The sequence below is a fragment of the Solanum stenotomum genome, chromosome 5 (assembly GCF_019186545.1).
Source record: "Solanum stenotomum isolate F172 chromosome 5, ASM1918654v1, whole genome shotgun sequence".
In the NCBI taxonomy this organism is placed as follows: Eukaryota; Viridiplantae; Streptophyta; class Magnoliopsida; order Solanales; family Solanaceae; genus Solanum; species Solanum stenotomum.
Window position 1 is genome coordinate 9,228,634 of NC_064286.1, and position 21,468 is coordinate 9,250,101.

Sequence of the window (21,468 nt, forward strand, 5' to 3'; positions counted from 1 at the left end):
TTGAAAAGAACACTTCTTAACTATTCCCTCCGTCCCATTTTATATGTCATCCCTTTTTATAAATAGTTAGACCACAATACTAGTTATTTTATAAAATTTATGCATAAATTACCATATTTTACCTATTATACCCTTGATAGAGTAGTTAATTAATCTTGAAAATGTATTCATCATTTATTATAAAGTTGACTTAAGAAAACATTAAATAAGGGTAGAAGGGTAAAGCTACATCATTTATTAATGCAACTGCAAAGTAAAAAAGTGACATATAAAATGAGACGAAGGGAGTATTATATAAACCCTTTAATAAGCCCTTTAACTTGGCTTTAACACATATCTATGCCCTCCAACTTTGAGTATGCACAAGTAGACACTTAAACTTGTATAAAATTGAACAAGTAAACACATACGTCCTACGTGGCATAATACATGCAAAATGTCACATAGGACACAAAATTGTCATGTAGGATGACACGTAGGACGAATGTGTCTATTTGTTCAATTTTATACAAGTTAAGTGCTTATTTGTAGAAGACAAAAATATCAGCTAAAGTCAAGTTAAATGACAGATTTATGTATTATGCATGTAAACAAACATTTGAGGCAATCTTTTTGCACTAAAATCTACCTTTTAGATTGCTCACCAAGTTTTAGTAGCTTACTTATTTATTTATTTTGTCCTTTTTTTGCTCTAATGCAATAAACAACTAACTAGATTAAAGCTATTTACCAAAAATAAAAATACTAGATAAAAGTTACTACAACTTACCATAATTTGTATATATCTATGATCTAATCATGATTTAGATAATTAATATTTAAGATATTTGCTTCAAATATTTTAGTAAATTCACAATCATAGTTACATATTATTTTATCCATATATATATATATATATATATATATATATATATATATATATATATANTGATTTAGGGCAGCATACATTATCCCAAGCTACTAGTGACCTTTTAGTGATGGTGTTGGATCCAGACCATACGTAACTCCTACAGTATGCTTCAATAGTTCTAACCACCTCAGTAGGTAGTAAGAATAATTGAGCCCAGTAGGCTTGGATGCAAAATATAACATTTTGGACCAATTGACACATGCGCAGTATCAATCTTCAAAAAATTAAATTTTGAATCGATAACTTACCTTCTATCTTTCAATTAACTTTTGAGTTAATATTTGTCACGATCCCGTCTCGCCGTAAGTGGCACACGCACTGACCCCGATGGAAGAATCACATAACTACTAACACACAATCTACTAAAAAACCAGAAGTAAGCAGTTTTCAAACTTTAAAAAAGCAACTTTCATAAAGCAACAACCAAGTCATAAAATAAATGCGGAAATATTCCCCTTAGAATCTAAAAGTTGTTTACCAAATAAAACTCTACATAGTCTAGAATAAGGGGTGCAACCCCAAACAAGAAATCAATCTAATGAGTCTGAGTCCAAACATATGGACTAAGAAAAAACAAATGAATCCACGACAACGGGTGGAAGTTGCTCACCCATGAATTTAGATAAACCTAGAATCACAATTGAGGTCGCGAAGCAATTGCCTGAATGTGTCCAGTACTCAATAAAGAAAGAGCAAGTGCAGTATCAGTACACAAACCATAATTTACTGGTAGGATCATCGGTCAGCTCCAAAGGTATGAATATAATATAAACACATAACTAAACATAGTAAAGACAAGAAAACACATAGATTAACCAAGTTAGAAATACAACAAGACTCTAAGTCACCAATTCTAACTCAACAATTACATGAAGCATGTCCAACATGATCACAAACAAGTTTGGTTCACTCAAGAAACTAATATACAAGAGAATAGTCAAGCATGTACCAGGATAATACCCGAGCAACCTGTTAGTATCATGTACCAAGCGTGGTACTCAAGCGAACTGTTAGTATCTCTTACCAGGAGTGGTACCCAAGCCAACCATATAGATATCTCATATGAGGTGTGATACATGAGCCAACCAAGAGATATTTTGTACCAGACGTGATACTCGAGGCATACATGATACCCGAGCCAACCAAGAGATATCATGTACCAGACGTCATACCCGAGCCAACATATTTTCGCACTAACACAATCACAATCATAATAAAATACTACACGCTTGTAAATATGTCATGCCTCGAGCATACACCCTGAACGCGACTGGCACTCGAGAACCATTATTGGCTCCAAGCGAATCCTTGGTCTGGCTCAATTCTCAGCGGAAGACTAACTCAACATAAGATAACTTTAAAAGTACAACTTTAACTCAAATGATAAACTCATAAATGCTTAAAGAAACATTCAACTGGCCTCAAGGGTAACTCAACTTTAGAACATTAACAACTAAAATGAAAAAAGACTCGTGAACTATTATTGTCTATTTATCTATGAAGTCTCTAATACTATGAGGGATATCGGGACAAGACCCCAATCATCCTAACAAAATTGAAATAGATGAACATAAATAAGGGATCCTTCGAAAGTAAGGAGACTCACCAAACAACTCTGGAACTGCAATTGGTATCAACGAATCGCCTATTGATGACCAGATCAGTATCTCATGATGCAGGTCAAATGGCATCATTACATTGAATGTACGAGCATGCAAGGGGAATACTGAACATAACATAAAAGCTTTAACTTGAAAATAAAGAAACACATTCACCTCGACTCAACTCAACTCATGGATACTCAACTCAAAGCAGTATAAAACAACAATAAAGATGCAGTTTATATAAAGCATTTAAAATAGTAGGTAACAACTCAATGTATTCAAAAATACAATAATAACTTAGTTTGTATGTAAAAATTATAAAATAACTCTGTTTGGGAGATTCTCTAACCGACAACCATCACTATGAGATATGTAATGATACAGCGTCTCGCCCACGCTGCTAGAACTATCTTATACCTTGTCAGGGTATAGAACTCCTCAACTAAGTGGATCCAGTAAGCTATGCTTAAAAAGTAATAAGGAATCATCTAAAATGTATGACCCTTTCTACCCACGTTGTCTATATGGTTTATGAGGACTTTGAGTTATCTGAACTCATTCCCATATCGGTGCTCAATACTACTCCCAAAATATAACTTAGCTCATATGTTTCAAAACATTTCCTCATCCTCAACTTTGAGATTATGACTCAAAGGGTTTCTCTTAAAAGAGATAGTACTCAAAACTCTTCATGAACTCATTAGGAAATCGGTGTTTCCCCTCATTTTAAATCTAAAAACATTTACTCTTGGGAATATTTAGTTCCCATATATTTATTTTGAAAAATGAAACTCAACTCTACTCATTCTCAGACTCAAGTACTTAAGTCTTAAAAGAAGTCTTAAAAGATTGTAAAAGACTTCTCAAAGGACTCGAAAGAACTCTCAAGACTTCACTCGTAACTCTTTCCTTGAATTTGAATTATAAATTCAAGGGTTATGATTCATGTTATGAAGGATCTCTCAATGTTTAATGAAGATTTTGAGTGTGTATATCAAGTAGAAAGCATAGGTACAACTCAGGGGAACTCACACGGAAAGAAGGTCGGAAAGGTAGAGGACCTGGCGACCCTGGAGCACTGAGTGACGTGGGGCGCCAACCCCTAAACTAAAGAAGGTGGGTTGGGTCGCACTGAGTGGCGCGGTGCGCCAGGCTCCACTTTACAGAAACTTACATTGGGCGCACTGAGTGGCGCAGCGCCCTACCCTTTTTACCATAATTTTGATGACTTTTCTTGCTTCAATTTCATGTCTAACTCCTCTAGAATCGAACGATTTCCCTAAAACTTCTATGAATTCTTAGACCTAACATAATTACAACAAAATCCACTCTAAATTACTCAAGAACAATACCCAAACACAATATCCTTATCGCAAGAACTTAACGAAACATCAACATTTAAGAACGAAGAACAACGCTTCAAGAACACTCATCAAGAGCTTAAATTCATCAATTTTTATGGATGAATTCGAATGTGTAATTCATGATTGGAGTGTGGGTGAACGAACTCAACACTATGAAAGTTACATACCTCGATTTGGCAAAAAATTCCTCGATTCGCAAGAAATCTTGATCGTTCTTCCTCTTCTCCTCTTTTCTCTTCTTGAACTCTCTTCTAAAACCCTAGGGAAAATTTAGGATTTGTAAAACTGACCCAAATCATATTTGACCCGAAAATATTACTAAAAAAAAATGTTTTAAGCCGATGGGGTAAGGAAAAGACAAAAATACCTCTCATTAATTCAGGTAACTTTCCTTAACTGGACAGGCTAACTTCAAACGGGCTTTTCTCCCTCATTCGAACTTGAAAATTAGCAAACTCGGTGGCGTTGGAAAGAGGATTCCAAGACCTTTCATTTGATATCTCAAGGGCTACCTAACTCATCATGTACTGAAAGTTATGGTCATTTTAATTTGACCTAAAACTCACAACTTAAGCATAACTTGCAAAATTCTTAATTTAGCTATTTCCAATTTAGCTCTTTCTAAATTTAGCTCTTTCTAAGGCGAGATGTTACAATATCTCCCCCTTGGGAACATTCGTCCTCGAATGAGATCACTCTATAGTAGAACTAAAGGTGGAAACATCTAACACCCAACTCAAACACCCAACATGCAAATTAACACACTCAGCATATCAATTAAAAGAGTATACCAAGAAAAAAAGTAGTACCTTGATTGGGAATTTCTCTGCGCTCAAAGAGATGCGGGTATCTTTTCTTCATATCCTCCTCCGCCTCCCAAGTAGCTTCCTCAACAAACTGATTTCTCCATAAGACCTTGATCGATGCTACCTCTTTGGTTCTAAACTTACGAACCTGACGATCTAGAATCTGAACGAGAATCTCCTCATAAGATAGGTTGTCCTTAATACCAATATCTTCAGTCGGTATAATAACTAATAAGTGAAAGATCTCCCATACACTTCTTCAATATTGATATGTGAAGCATCGGGTGGACTGCTGCTAACTCTGATGGTAGCTCCAACTCATAGGCTACATTGTCAATCCTCTTGGATATCCTGTAAGGACCAATATATCGGGGACTGAACTTCCCCTTCTTAACAAATCTCATACTCAATGTTAATAAATTGAGGGCATAATAGAAAAAAAAATTGTTCTTTCTTAATTTGTCAAAGATGACAAGTAAAAGTAGAAATCAAATTAGAAAATATTTGAAAAGTAAATATGAACAGAGAGAGTAATTAATTATATCCTAATTTGGTAAGTGATCAAATAATATGGAACAAATATTTTTAATAAGATACTTATGTAATATGAAACAGAGGGAGTATTAAAAGTCATCCATTTAATATTGAATCGTAATACTAATTTAATATATATTACTACCTTTGTTTATTAGATGGACATCTTACTAAAAGTATTTGTCTCTTATTACTTGATTGCTTACTAAATTAGGATAAAATTAATCGATTTTTTCCCATTTTACCCCTACAATTAATGTTACTTTGGATGTTTAAACAAATTTTGAAGATCTAAAATTTCTTTTTTCAAGAGACTAATTAATATAAGCAAAGTGCAAAAATAGTAAAGGTGATCAATCTATTAATTAATGATTTCGTAATAACTGTGTTAAATAGAAAATGTTTATCTAATATAAGACAAATCTCTTTGTTTCAAAAAGAATAATCTAGTTTGACTTAGCATAAAATTTAAGAAAATAAAAAAGACTTTTCAATCTTGTGATATTGTATTATTCTTATTTTAGTCCTTAAACATGCTACATGAAAAATTGAAATTAAAATGTCATTTAATCTTGTGGTCTTAAACATGTCACATAAAAAGTTGAAATTAAAATGTTACAAAAAAAAAATCATTCTTTTTTAAACAAACTAAAATGAAAAATAAATGTTTTCTTTTTTAAACGAACGGAGTATTATTAATACAGTATAGGATGTTAGCAACGGAATAATGAGGCATGTAATCCTCCTAACTAATTTGGCCAAGGGTGAAGAAATCTCAGAACATATGGTGATTATCACTCCTGGCCCATCAAGCTTATAAGCAGTGAAGTCGGCTCCTCTTGACTCCACCAAATCCAAAGTACGTATACAATTGTTCACAGCAGATAGTCAAGAACTCGTGGACATCCTCCCCAATAGCTTCAGAAAATCTCGGAGGAGATAGTCTCAAGAAGGATGCCCAAAAGTAAAGTAGTACATAATTATCATGGCAATACGTGTTGTTGTTTCCTCCCTTAGTGTGACCATATTCATCGCCCATAGATATCATGGGAACACCCTGAAGAACCACAAATGGAAAATATTAATCATAAGAAGAAAACATATATCGAGTAGGAACAGCCATTTCAAAAAGAAGAAATGCATGAAATTATAGCCAAAAAAGGTAGGTTCTTAAATCGTAAAATTTAAGCTAATTGTTGAGTTATATTGTCCCACAGTTGGTGTAGCCATGTAGAAAGCCCTCCAGATGGGCACATAAAGGTCTAGGACTACTACACTTTTTTGTTAGATTCTCAGATCCTTTTTTATGGTATTAGAACCCCCAAACTTTACTAAACCCACCCCACACTCACAAACCCGGTGTCGAGTAATATAATGTCAAACATCAAGTATAGAATGGCGACAAAAGGGCAATATATTGTCTTGTTCCACTCGTCTTATGATTTTAGGTTGAATGATCAGATTCCATACAAATTAATGAGAAACGAGCAAAAGACCATCAAAAGGGGAGAACTGAACTTACTTGGGAAACCATAAGCTTGCAGAGGAAGAAGTTCCGCATTTGTCTTTTCCTCAATTTCTTCACAAAGATACTTGCAAACTCTCCTTCCTACAGAGAAGAAGTAACTTGTTATAACTGAAAACAAAAAAAGACAAAGTATCATGTTAAGGTACTGCACGGTTCTTGATATCCACATTTAAAACCTTTTAGATGCACCCAAAACAATGAATTCACCGCCCTCAACATTATCTAAATTTCCTCAGTATCACACTCTTAAGAAGATATCCATGCCGGAACATCTCGTACCAGAATTATATCAAATCACCTGAGGAAGTGTCATAGAATCCTCTTCATGTAGATATGGTATGTGATAAATTGTCAATATAAATAATAGAGCTACACCTAATACATGACAGTAAGAGCAGAAAACTTCAAACATTTGCCCTTTAATATCACTTCAAGTAAAACTTAGTCTCAGCAGGGAAGTATATCATTACTTATCAAGAAAAAAAAGTCTCAACAGGAAAGTTGAGTGGCGTCTAACTATAATAGATCTAATCTGCAGAACTACTTCATTGGTTGAAGTAACTACTAGAAATTTTAACAAAGAAACAGCAACTAAAAAGCTATGAAATAATACTCAGTTCCATAAGTACCCAGATTACTATTCTTGCTGCATTCACAGAAACACCACTCAGTCTATGATCTATTATGCTAAAAGAAAATTAAGTAAAAGTACTTTTTACTAATTTAAAGATGATGTCGGTGTTACACAAAAGAGAAAGAAACTGGTGCTATTTATTACAACACACAAGATAGTACATGCAGAGATCAGATATTAATGTAAGAAACACTGAACTGCCACGAGAAAAAATATTGGCAAAATCAATTACAACATCTACACAATTATTACCCAGACTGAGCAGAAGGAAAACACAGATACCTCTAAATGCACTAACACATGGATGTGGATACTACCATGTTGGACATAATTCAGTCTCAATCTCAGAGCAACAGAAAGGAAAATATAACATTTGAACTATTAGAGCAATCTGCTTGTCGCAGTGTGAAATCAAGCATCAAGACAGCTTAAATAAGTGAAAAGATCCAGAAGATATAGATTTGTGCACAGTGACTTACCTCACCACAATTCCAACTATTATTGTGAATTTGTGATTCTCCCCGTCTTTGTTGTCCTCTCCATTTGCCAAATTGTGTTTATTGTTGTATGTCACTAAATCAGCCAAAGTAAAACCATCGAGGGCACACACGAAATTTATACTGTTCCATGGTTTTCTTCCTCCTTTCTAATTGAACACCAATAAACACAAAGGGTTCAATTATTAAGGAACTGAATCATCCCCAACTGAATTTAGAAATCACTAGCTCCACAGCTATAAGGTAAAAGAACACTAAAGTAGTGTACCTGGTATAGATTTGGGCTTCCACAAAGGCATTCAGCAAAAGCCCCAGAAAACCCATCAGTGCCTTTGATGAACTGCCGTACCATGTCACGGTACTGAAACAAAAAAAAAAAAAAACAAGAGAGCTGGTTAGCATTTCCTTTTCTTTTCTATATATTTAAAAGAAAAAGTTAATTAGGAAAAGGCCAGGAGAGATGAAACATCAGAAAAGAAAGACCGCAGCCAATTTATACACAGAGAACAATATCCTAAATGACAGCAATCAGAAAACAATGTTCTTAACTGAATACTAACACCTAGGCGGCTATCGTATTTACGGTTAAATGCATTTCCAGCTGACTAACAAGGATCTAGAGAGAAACCCCCACTTATATCAAACATGTACTTGAGCTAGATCATCCCACAAATAAAATAACAAATCCAACTCGGTTAGGATAAATCTTAATGTGCTCCCTGAAATTTTTGGAAGAGGTTTGGCTAGTGATGTTAGTCATGTTCTGACAGAGAATAAAGGGAAAGCAATATAAATTGAGGAAATTAAGAGCATTTTGGCGTTCACTGATTTTAAGGGACACATTTCAATTAATTACATGCCAAATTCCAGACGCTTAGTAATTTTCGAATAGAGTATTGAAGTACAGAATAAACACTGCAGTGGAAAGTGCAGTTCAGAGTCGATATGCTTCTCTGAACTTAAAGATGGTGTAAATTAGACATGTAGCTAGAACAGGGGATGCGAACTAAAGAGCTACACAGTTGAATGCCTGATATTACATTTAACAAGTCTGCAGCTCATGTTGTGAACCCGACGTGACTTGGTAAGGGCCTATGGGCTATTAGATACTTTTATTTGGGGATCCAGGCCCAATTAGTATCTCTATTAAAAAGGACTAGAAGTTAGAAGAAGGGGCATGGAAATTATGTGAAGCTTTGGCTTTCTGATCCTCTCATCTCCTTTCTATGGTCTAGTATCTCATCCCCTTCTAGTTACCTTCGTCTATGTTAAGCTATCCGTAATTAGTGTGTTATTACTTTGTTGTGCGTATTCTACCTTCTAACTTGTATTCAGTAATTAATATTTATAAGAGTGCGTCTGTTGGAATTGAGTTTGTTACAGCTCATGAGCTGATAAGTTCAAAATAACACAACACGGAATGGTCTTGGTAGTTGAGTATAAACTGTTTCTCTTTTTAGTCAAGTTTTATAAGTTAACTAAGTAGTTGCTTATAGGCCAGCCATCTCACCACCCTAACCACTTCTGCGACTGTGAGTTCTCCAGCAAAAAGCTGTAGGAGATTCTAATTGTCAGAAAATAAAGAAAAATATGCAAGCTCAATCGTTAAAAAAGTTGCATCAAATGATGGTTCTAGTATGTAATTAACTTGTTTCCACTTGCATTGATACCTATGTTCAGAGACCTGCGAAAAAAATCATACCTGAATATTCCTCCTTGCTAGTATCTAACTTGGCCTTTACATTGCTTAATTTTTCATTCAACAACTAAAGTATAAGATTTTATCAGCCTTCGCCTTGAGGTCTTATGCAATCATACTAGCTAGAAAGAATGGAAAAAATACTCTGTGATTTTGTGTTAGGAATTGCAAGAGGAATATCAATTATTTGACAGATTTGCCTCAGAAACCACTACATGCAGAAATTTCGAGGCATTGATGAATTCTGTAAGGATTTCAACCTGGTCAAGAAAAGGTTAGAACTGTTTTACATATACTACGCCAACTAATTCACATGAATGTCTAGGCTTCAAACATCCTTGTACGGTTATAAGATAGGTAGATATGACAGGATTCAGTGTCATAGCTACCTTGGTAATATAATACATGCATCTGATCTTCATAGGAATTTTCAGAGTTCTATTTCAATCAGTTAGTTTAACCGGGCAAAATATTATTTTCTATAGAGGTGAAATTATATAACACTTCAAACAAAGCACGCCAAAAAGTAGAATACAATTATTACTTTTGACAAGTACGAAATTTTGTGAATACACTTGGTTAACTTTTGACGAAATACAAAACAAGATAAGGGTGGGAATTACAAGGGCTGTTACTCCTCTTTGCCAAGGGTCTTTCGGAAATAACCTCTCTACCTTACAAAGGTAGTAAGGTTTGCATACACCCCACCCTCCATGGACCCCACTTGTTAGACTACAGTGAGTATGATGTTGTTGTTGTACAGATAAGGGTATACAGGAGTTACTAAGAAAAAGTGGATGGCAATTGAAAGCAATCACATGACTTCCTAAGATTTTCCAGCAAAAATACAACATGAGGTTCTAAATTGTTTCTTTCTTCCTAGCTGTTAGATTTTGCAGCCAAACTCTAACATGAGACGTGGAGTTTGAACTAATTTGGTTCTTTATTCCTAGCCTTGCCCAAAGGATTTGCAAATTTGAATACAGAATATAATAGGTATTGACTCTTAAAATCACGTCATTCTGCCATTCAATAACAAAAAGATGAGACTGTAATTTCTATATAATAAGAGTGGAAATTAGCCTTGGAGAACAGCTCCTTTATGGTGATGTTTGGAGTTTTCTAACTTCTTATTTTGCAGTACCACCTTGGTACTTGCTTTAATAAAATTTTCTTACCTTAATTTTAAAAAATAATGAAAAATAAATGAGTTAATAGAAAACTGTTGCTTACCTTAATTAAAAAAAGGGGAAAATTAAATGAGTCAATAGAAAAATGTATCTGATTTAAGTAATACTTAACAACACCACTGTGAGAAATATAGGAGAAAAATATTATTGAATTGTTGTTGTGTCTACATTATTACATTGAGATCCTATTTATAGATACTAGAATACAATCCTTTACCAAGTAGGATACTATTTACTATTCCTATTCCTATTCTAAATAGGATTGTATAAACCTATTCCTATTCTAATAAGATTGTGTAAATCTATTCATATTCTAATAGGATTGTATAAACCTATTCCTATTCTAACACTCCCCCACAAGCTAGTGCATACAATTCATGTACCTAGCTTGTTACATATGTAATTAATACGAGGACCAATGAGGGGCTTGGTGAGATATCTGCAAGTTAATCAGTCGACTTCACAAAATTGACCGTCAATCTCAATGTGCTAATCTTCTCATTAAATACTGGATTTGATGCATAATGTCACTCAATCTCAATGTGCTTACTCTTCTCATGAAATACTGAATTTGATGCAAAATGCCAATAAAACACAGAGTGATAAAATTACAGTGTTGAACTTCCCAAACCAAACTTGCAAAAACTGTTTCAGACCATAGAGTAACTCACATAATCGACATACAAGGCTACTAAACTCCCCCTGAGCAACAAAGTGCTCAAAATATAATATAAAGTATATGGATCATGTTGGAATCAATAAATGAGTCGATATTAAAAAAGTCACCGAAAAACTGTCCGGAACATACTCATGCCGGAGTATTAGATTTGATGGATAAAAGTGGTCACAATCTAAGAAATAAAATTATATGGGTAGGGTCGGAATGATGTCACGACCCAACTAGAAAATAGAAATTATATTGGATAGTTCGAATTGATGGAACGACCCATTGAAAAAGAAATAATATGGGTAGAGTCGGAATGATGGCAAACCCTACCAAATTTTATTTTATTTTTTATACGGGTAGGGTTGGAATGATGGCACAATGCTACGCAAATCAGATTTGAGGAGTCACTAGAAAGATGAATGGAACTATGCAAATTAAATTTGAGTCATTGAAAAGACACATGATGCTATGCAACTCAGATATGAGAAAATAGTTCGTAAAAATCTATGGTACTACGCAAATTAAATATGAAAAGTAGTCCATAGAGATGCACGGTGCTACGCAAATCAGATATGCAAAAAAAGGTAGTCACCGGAAGGATGGCACGGTGCTACACAAATTAAATATGAAAAAGTAGTCACTGGAATGATGGCACAGTGCTACACAAACCATATATGAAAAAGTAGTCACTGGAAAGATCGCACGGTGCTACACAAATTAAATATGAAAAAGTAGTCACCGGAAAGATAACACAGTGCTACACAAATTAGATATAGAAAGTAGTCACCGGAATGATACACGGTGACCCAACTTTTGCTAACATAATTGTTGGCCAGACGGGCAACATATATGAGTAATAGCCGCCCGCCAGCAACGGAAGCTCTTTCATTTTCTACCAAGATCGTAGAGGCTCTGATACCATGTGAGAAATATAGGAGAAAAATATTATTGAATTGTTGTTGTGTCTACATTATTACATTGAGATCCTATTTATAGACACTAGAATACAATCCTTTACCAAGTAGGATACTATTTACTATTCCTATTCCTATTCTAAATAGGATTGTATAAACCTATTCCTATTCTAATAGGATTGTGTAAATCTATTCCTATTCTAATAGGATTGTATAAACCTATTCCTATTCTAACAACAAAATATCAGATGTCTTCAACTCGCGTGCAAAGTAATTTCAATTGTTACTTATTCTTTAGACTTTAGAGTATGTCAAATTATTTCCAAAATAGTAGGGGCTATCCTCTATATCCATTTCGCTCTATTCAAGTCCAATCCACTCTAAAACTACCTACAGAGAGTATAAAATACTTTTCCTCTTCTCATTAGCTCTTTCTGTGGATCTTCTGGACTTCAAGAAGATCAGAGTGAAGCTCATAATCACAGAGCAAGAGCAAGAATCTTACTCTCAAGCTATGTTGCTCGGACTCTTGAAAAATGTCGACGGGTGTGTGTCGAATCCTCCAAAAATAGTGTATTTTTGGAGGATCCGACACGTGTGGCAACATTTTTGGAGAGTCAAAGTAACTTAGCCCTCAAGAGTTATTATTCCTGCACCTCTATCCGCATAAGAGACTCCACGAAATTAGATGGTATCATTATGAAGTTCCGGCTTATGAGACAGGAATCCACGAAGAAACAACTGAACTCTACTTAGTATGCACGAAACCTATAGTAAACAAATGAGATGACCTCTAATAATTTAGTTTATCTTTCCAGTTGTCTGTGTTCTCATATCCCTAAACGTGAACAGCCTGAAATAAAGATAGTCACCAAAAATGTCTCCAAACTGACCTTTCCATTCCACTCCAACCAGATACCCTAGTGCGGAAACATGACAACTTGGTAAAGGCCTCCACAATCCCATGCTTCAGCTATATAAGCTGTTATAAAGAGGAATGTTTAGGCATCTTATCACCCAAAGAAAAGGAACATGGCAAAACTCAGGTGCCAACACAGTTGCAAAAGTAAAAGATACAAGTCCTTGTCCCAAGGGAAAAGGGGAGTAAAAGTTACTTCCTCAGAGGAACACACAAATAAACTTAAACACCTTTACTCCACAAAGTATTGGATCATTGCTAATCATATCAATCAATGGTGGGCTTGTGAGAGGAGTGCTTGTGGTGATTACGTCACCGTCAATTGAATTTCCATAGACATTTACAGCATTCCACGAGCTGAAAAGCCAAAGAGAAAAAGCTTACTTTTCAACAACATTCAGAAAAAATTATGAGGCTCACTACATCAAAACTGATCATTAGCGGCAATTAGCACTCTTTGTATATGTCCCTAAAGCCTTTAGCGACATTGGTTCTAATGGCACTTAACTAATGCCGGTAAAGACTTTAGCACTCTTTATTAATGTCAATATTTATTGCTGCTAAAAGTTGTTTTTGTTGTAGTGGCTATGCATAAGTACCTGCTACTTCTTGGAAGGATAGAAGCAAGATCAAAGCGGAAGCCATCTACGTGCATTTCGGTAACCCAATATCTGTCAAGAGATCAAAGTAGACCTTTCCTATTATTATCAATATAGGACATTTCATGGTTAGAGCACCAAATTTGTAACTCATATACAGGATATAGACTTTATAGGGAACTCCATGCATTAAAGCCACAGAAATTTGAGCCTTCAAAATAGCAGAGAAGTTCATCTAGATAATCCCACTTAGACAACAAAATTAGACTGAAGATTAGATGCAGACACAAGATTAAACAATTGATACACACTGAAGAACTAACAACTTCTTTAGTTAACTTGTGAAAAGCTTAAGGAAACCTCAGCAATAAATGCTTTAAAAGTTGAAGTTTCCTTTAAACAAAAAGCAGAAAACATACGCACTGAAACCAACTTAATTATTTTCTTATGTAGCTTCATTTCCTTCATAGACATGAAATGCTCTATCCTTCAAATTTCAGTAAATTGATACAAATTGCAACAGAATACTGGTTAAATCCAATGAATTGCAAAAGAATATTATTCAATCAAGATGTGAATTACGATTGTCTGGTCAAGAAAATGAGTCGTCAACATTATAACAGCAGTGGGTAAAATGTGTTTGTGTTCCATTTTCATTAAAAAACAATATTTGCTAAAGAGTAAAAACGTTAAATTAAAATAGTAAAAGATGAGCAACTTCCTGGGAGGATGCAAAACCTAGTGAGCCAGAGGGTACACAAAGGGAAGGTCAGTATACATGATCTTTAGTAAAATGCTTCATACTACTCCTTGTTATGGTATAAACTGAATTGTATAGTCATCTAATCTAGGAACTTAACTTGATAAAGATAGGTCATTTTAATTTTGTTTTTGGATAAACCTTGGTATGATGGGTCAGCTTGCGCGCACCTTGACTAATTCCATGGGGTATCTGCTACCTCCCACCAGCACAGGTACCGGGTAACTCTATCACCAAGATTTGGACAGAGGGGAAGAAATCTCTTAGTGTTCTTGCATCCGCTGGGATTTGATCTTGAGACCTCATGGTTCTCAATCCAATTTATTGATCACCAGACACACCCTTGGGTGCTAGATCATTTAATTTATTTAGAGTAATTTTTAATACAACCCTTTATGTGCAGGACTGATTAGCTTCCTCAAGACAAGCCTGAAGAAATATATGCTTATCGGGGGCAGTTCCAGTTGAGAGGAGGATCTCTGTGTGGTGCCTGCCACATCTCATCTAAAAGTTTAGGATGTTGGCTATGGAACATTTTTATTTGTTTATTTACTGATCTTAACAGAACTGCTGCATGATTATTTTACCATGAGATCTTTCTGAGGTATGGCTAAGCAGGATATGATTGTCACAGACCAACAACAACTAGGAAATACACTGACATTCACCACATGGCATTTTGAATCCAACTCACCTCAAGCAATCCAATATAAATTGACGTACAATGGGATTATTACAGTTGAAGGCGTTTCAACATCCTGAGTAGTTGTAAAATTCACCCTGTAAAGTCATGAGATAAATTTTTAACTAGGAACCATACAGTTAATCCGTGTTTTAAAACAAGAATTCTACATTCCTTCATGTAAATAAGACTTTCCTTTTTAAACGAATTGAACTAAAAGTAAGAACATGTTTTGCTTTTTCTAAGTACAACTTTGTTCACATACACTTACCAAAAAAAAAAAAAAAGAGGGGGGGCACAACTTGGTCCACATTCAAGAACCTTTTGTAGATATATTCTCTACAATGTAAAATAACGACTTTGGAATAAGTATAGCAAGAAAATATAGACGAACTCAGTATTTTGTGAGTTCTTATTCTTTATAGAAAAGCACCAACCAGAAAAAAGCCAGTATCAGCAAATTTCAAGCATCCATGAGTATTCTGGTATGACTTTTGTGAGAAGCCATAATATATTATGTTCAAATTTATTCATTGGGCAGCAGTTTATGACACTAACCAAAATCTCTCCATTTTAGTGCTTCACCAGGGAAACATGATTGAAAGGCATGGCTCATTGCTGATGAGTATGTTTCTGCTCATTTGCACCACATTTACCGTCACCAAAGTGCTTACAGTCATAAAAAATGAAGCCTTACAACTTAACAATTTCATCTGTTATGATTTTGATGAAGTGTGTGATATAGACAACATAATAAGCTTAAGGTGGAGAATCCCACACTGCAGGGTTTAATTATTATTTTTTTGTTTTTAAGTAAAGCAATTGCAGGGTTTAATTATCCTAGAATAGAAAAAAAGGATATTTTTATGATTCGGCGAATGTAACAGTGGAGCAACTTCACAATGATAAATTCTGAAGAGAAAGCAAATGAATCCATATATGGAACTTCAACTTAGACTCTGGACTTTATTTTAAGAGTCAAAAACTAAAAAGTGCATGGATTAGCGACAAACATACCTTAGGAGCTAGCATATAAAACACATTGTTGTCAATGCCTCTAAATGATAGTATGGGACCATTTTCATTTCCTTCAGCAGTGTGATTGAAAACAACATCCATGATAACCTGCCAATGAACAATCAGAAGAGATTACACCAAAATTTGGAGATCAAACTCGCAGTTTTCTCCAGTAATCAGTCACCTCGATTCCACGTTTATGTGCTTCCTTGACAAGATACTTAAATTCGTTTATTGCACCGAGGCCGCAATTACTTAGACCAGCAGATGAGTATCTTCCCATTGGAGAAAAGAAATTGACAGTAGAATAGCCCCAAAAGTTGAACCTAGAAAGATAAATATCCCATAAGATTAAAATTGATCACAAAGCCAATATTTTTGAGTTTTGACTATTTTCATGCAGTTGTTAATATCTTCAAGCAAATACTGTCAAGGACATATACCACTAACCAAAGAGATATAATTAGCATTATGTATCTGTTAAATTAGGTCTTGGGCCTAACTCACACCCCAAAAGGTAGCTCAAAGGGAGGAGGATTGCCCAAACTTTATAAGGAGTCCACCCATCTCATTAACCACCAATGTGGGACTTTTGTTATTTTAACACCCCGCCTCACGCTTAAGTGTTTAGCATCTGGTGCATGGGAAATTTTTTATTTTTGGGGGGCCCAACATTGGGTGAGATGGATCCTGCCTTGATACCATGTTAAATTAGGTCTTGGGCCTAACTCACACCCCAAAAGTTAGCTCAAAGGGAGGAGGATTGTCCAAGCCTTATAAGGAGTCCACTCATTCATTAACCACCAATGTGAGACTTTTGTTATTTTAACACCCCACCTCACGCTTAGTGCTTAGCATCTGGTGCATGGGCAATTTTTTATTTTTGGGGTCCCCAACATTGGGTGAGATGGATCCTGCTCTGATACCATGTTAAATTAGGTCTTGGGCCTAACTCACACCCCAAAAGCTAACTCAAAGGGAGAAGCATTGCTCAAGTCTTATAAGGAGTCCACCCATCTCATTAACCACCAATGTGGGACTTTTGTTATTCTTTAACAGTATCTACTATCTACTATCACGTCATCTACAAGCAGCTTCGACACAATGAATACGTTTGGATGTCAATTATGTTGTGTTCAGTAGTATTGACTAATTAAGCCTAAAATATCTTTAAATGTAAGTGACTGAAAGTTATCACCATTAGAGCTTAGCATCACTTTCGCACTTAATCCTATGTAGAAAAATCAGGTTCAAATCTCAGATATGGGCACAATGAAAAAGAGACATCCAAATCAATTGTCTACAATCCCTGCATGCAAGATCATTCTGGCGATCATTGCACATTATTCTTAAGAGGACTTTCGAAAGTATGCTCTCTACTCTTCTTGTAGAATCTCTCTTCAATTTGTCCCATTTGACTTTTACCTTTCTAAGCCATCTAGCAATATTTGGATGGTAAACGTGAAGAGATTCTTAATCAGTCTTCTATGAGCTAGACTTGTCACATTACTAAATCCAGCTATAACATTATGTCAATAAATGGGATTTGGAACAGCATCAATTAGTTTAATTTCAGAACTGTCATACCACCCGCCCCACCTCCAAAGAAAAAAGAAATAAAAGAACCCCCTCCCGCGATCAAAATAGGGAACATCAGTTAGTTACATTAGGGGTAAGGTCTGCGTACACCCCACCCTCCTCAGACCCCACTTGTGGGAATATATCGGGTAAGTTGTTGTAGTATCCAAAGAAGAAGGAAAAAATAACCACCTCCTAACACTACTGTCTACTGATTCAGCCTCACTTATGTATTAAATTAACATTCATTCAACTTATGATTACCCGGATTGGTTTTGCCACAAAGCAATCAAACTAGTGGCGACACATAGTCCACACAACAGCAGGCTTCTGCTTTCATCACTTGAATCATCGAAGTGGGATATAATCTAAGTTCCTCCCCATTCTAATTCAGTTGGAATATTTCCAGGTAGCTGAGCAGGAGGTTATTTTCTGAACCTAAGAGTATTCTGATTTCTTTGGACAAGGACAAAGTAACTTTGCTGACAGAAAAGGTTAAACATGCAAAGCTAGACAGGTAAAATGTAACAATCTTCTTCCAAGATTTTGTGAATTTAAAGGATCTCTCAAGCATGACATAAGCTAATCAGAATACCATGCTTAGAACTGAAATGCAAGTAATTCATCTAAGTGAGAGTTATGAACCTGAAATTCAAATTCTTAATGGAGATCGGAAATCTGTGCGGTGGATGGATACAAACAGAAGAGGAAACAGAGCTCTGAAACCACATAAAATGGGCTAGAATAAAGGTAAGAGGGGGTGAAGAATCAGTCCCAAAGACGGTGGAACTGATACACGATGGATCTATCTTCAAGGTCCAAATTTGGATTGAAGCTCCGGCGAGGTTGGTGAATAGTGGACAAAGGGGGAAGAAGGGTATTACCCAGCAGTCTATGAAGAAACCCTACTTTATAGAGGGTAGCGGGGGTTTTGAGTGCACCGAGGTGATGGGGCACATGGGCACTTCAAAGTCGCAGGAAAATTTGAATTTTACAGATGGGCAAACGTACCAGAGGTCACGGGAAAGGGATGAGGGTATTGATACACGTGTGATAGCACGTGCAGGCAATTTAAATGAGAAGAGGGAATTTTTGGGCTGGGGAAATTTGGGCCATGATCCAGTGGCCCAAATAGGTTTTAAAGAAGGGGAGGGGAAAAATGCAAAAGGCCCAGCAGACCCTTTTATAGATGAAATAATAGCAAATCAGTGGAAAGAAGCGCAGGCCTCTCAACATATCAGAGGAGAAAATATTTTTGACACTTCATCAAGAGACTTGCAAAGCGAGGGAGAAGAGCTGGATCAAGAGCTCCAGGATGCAACTCAGAGGGATGATGACGCTATGTCAATCATTCAGATGGACAGTAGATTAGAGATCGACACTTATGCAGAACAAGGAAACAAAGAACTTGGAGCTGTGAATGTTGAGGAAGCCACTCCATTAAATTACACCGAGTTACCAGAGAACTTCGAACCAACATCGGACTCTACAATTCCTTTATGGGTCCGACAGAACATCATTAATTTGGGAAAAGAATTTGGGATTCACTTTAATGGGTGTGAGGAAATCGCAGAGGAACTGTTCATGAAGATAGATGGGAAAAGGCAAAGAACCGGTGAAGAAGCAAAGGCTCTAATGTTGATGACACCAAAATCAAAAGTCTCAAAGGAACTAAAAAACCTGGAAGTGGGAACAAATTTTTTTAGCTATGGCACAAGAAGTAGGGGGGGATGCAACATCGTGCAGTCTCATGAAGATTAACATAGTTTCATGGAATGTGAAGGGACTAAATGATGCCAGGAAAAGGCTGGTGATCAAAAGTCTCATACACAATTGGAAGGCAGATGTATTTTGTTTTCAGGAAACTAAATTGCAAGGGGATATAAACAACTTAGTGAGAGATTTATGGGCCAACAGATGGGTAAAACATGCTCAATTAGAGGCAAGCGGTACTAGAGGGGGAGTCATTCTAATGTGGGACAGCAGAGTTTGGGAGGGGGAAGTATGTGAAACAGGTGCATATTGTATTACGTGCAAATTCACCGGCAAATCTCTAGACTTCAGCTGGCACATGTCTGGAGTTTATGCCCCTAATAACAGAGAAGAGAGAGAGGAAGTCTGGTGGGAATTGTGCTCGGTGAGAGGTCTTTTTTCAGGACCTTGGGTGGTTGGGGGGGACTTCAATACAGTCAGATTCCCTTCAGAGAAACGAAATTGTACCAGATTTAATAAGGCCATGACAGACTTCACAGATTTTATCGAAGATGCAGAGCTACTTGACATCCAGCTAGCAGGAGATGTTTTTACATGGAAGAAAGGAGAAGGCCATGATCCTGCAGCCAGGCTGGATAGATTCCTGATCTCTGAGGAATGGGAGAACACTTTTAAGAACATCAAACAATCGACATTACAAAGGGTCATTTCAGATCATTGCCCTCTGATATTGGAATGTGGTAATTGGGAGAGACCAAACTCCTATTTCAAGTTTGAGAATTGGTGGCTTCAAACAGAAAATTTTAAGGAAATGGTGAAGACTTGGTGGGATTCCAGTAATTTTAGGGGAAAACCTGACTTTATCCTGGCAAGTAAATTAAAATACTTGAAGGATAAACTCAAAGAGTGGAGCAGAACAAGACAGGGAAACTTGGGACTACAGAAACAGAGCATTCTTAATCAACTGGCTGACCTAGAGAGGATACAAGACCAAAGACAACTCACAGATGATGAATCCTATTTAAGAGCAGTTCTCACCGTTGAATTTGAAGATAATGCAAAGAGAGAGGAAGTAGCTTGGAGACAAAGATCCAGAGCTTTGTGGTTAAAAGAGGGGGACAGGAACACTAAGTTCTTTCATAGAACTGCAAACAGCCACAGGAGATACAACAACATAGATAAGATTTATGTTAATGGAGTGTGCACGCAAGAACCAGCAAGAAGAAATCTTAAAGATAAAAATCTTTACACTGAGACAGAGAGGTGGAGACCTCTGTTCATTGCTAGAAATGGCAAGATGATTAGTGAAGGGGACAATATCATGCTGCAGAGTCAGTTTACAGAGGATGAAATAAAGGATTGTGTCATGGCATGTGCTGGGGACAAAGCTCAGGCCCTGATGGGTACACTATGGCTTTCTACATTACATGTTGGGAGGTAGTTAAAAAAGAGGTAGTTGCAGCTGTCCAAAATTTCCATGATCATGGTATTTTTGAAAGAAGTTTTAATGCTACCTTCATAGCATTGATTCCAAAAAAGATAGGGGCTAAGGAGTTGACGGATTTTAGACCTATTAGTCTAATAGGGAGCATCTATAAGATCATTTCAAAAGTTTTAACCGAAAGACTTAAGAAAGTGGTCTATAATCTGGTGGATGCCCAACAAATGGCCTTCATAAAAGGTAGGCAGATCATGGATGCAATTTTGATTGCAAATGAATGTGTGGAGGAGAGAAAGAACAGTAAGGTGCCAGGCATTTTATGCAAATTGGATATTGAAAAAGCCTACGACCACCTGCATTGGGGCTTCCTCTGGAAGTCTTTGGAAAACATGGGCTTTGGAGGAAAATGGCT

General features: G+C 36.2%; 1 pseudogene; it reads right to left on the minus strand.

Moving 5' to 3' along the window:
- Nucleotides 1-5,875: 5,875 nt before the first annotated feature.
- Nucleotides 5,876-16,794, minus strand: LOC125863661 (isoamylase 1, chloroplastic-like; annotated as a pseudogene).
- Between the last annotated feature and the right edge of the window lie 4,674 nt (nt 16,795-21,468).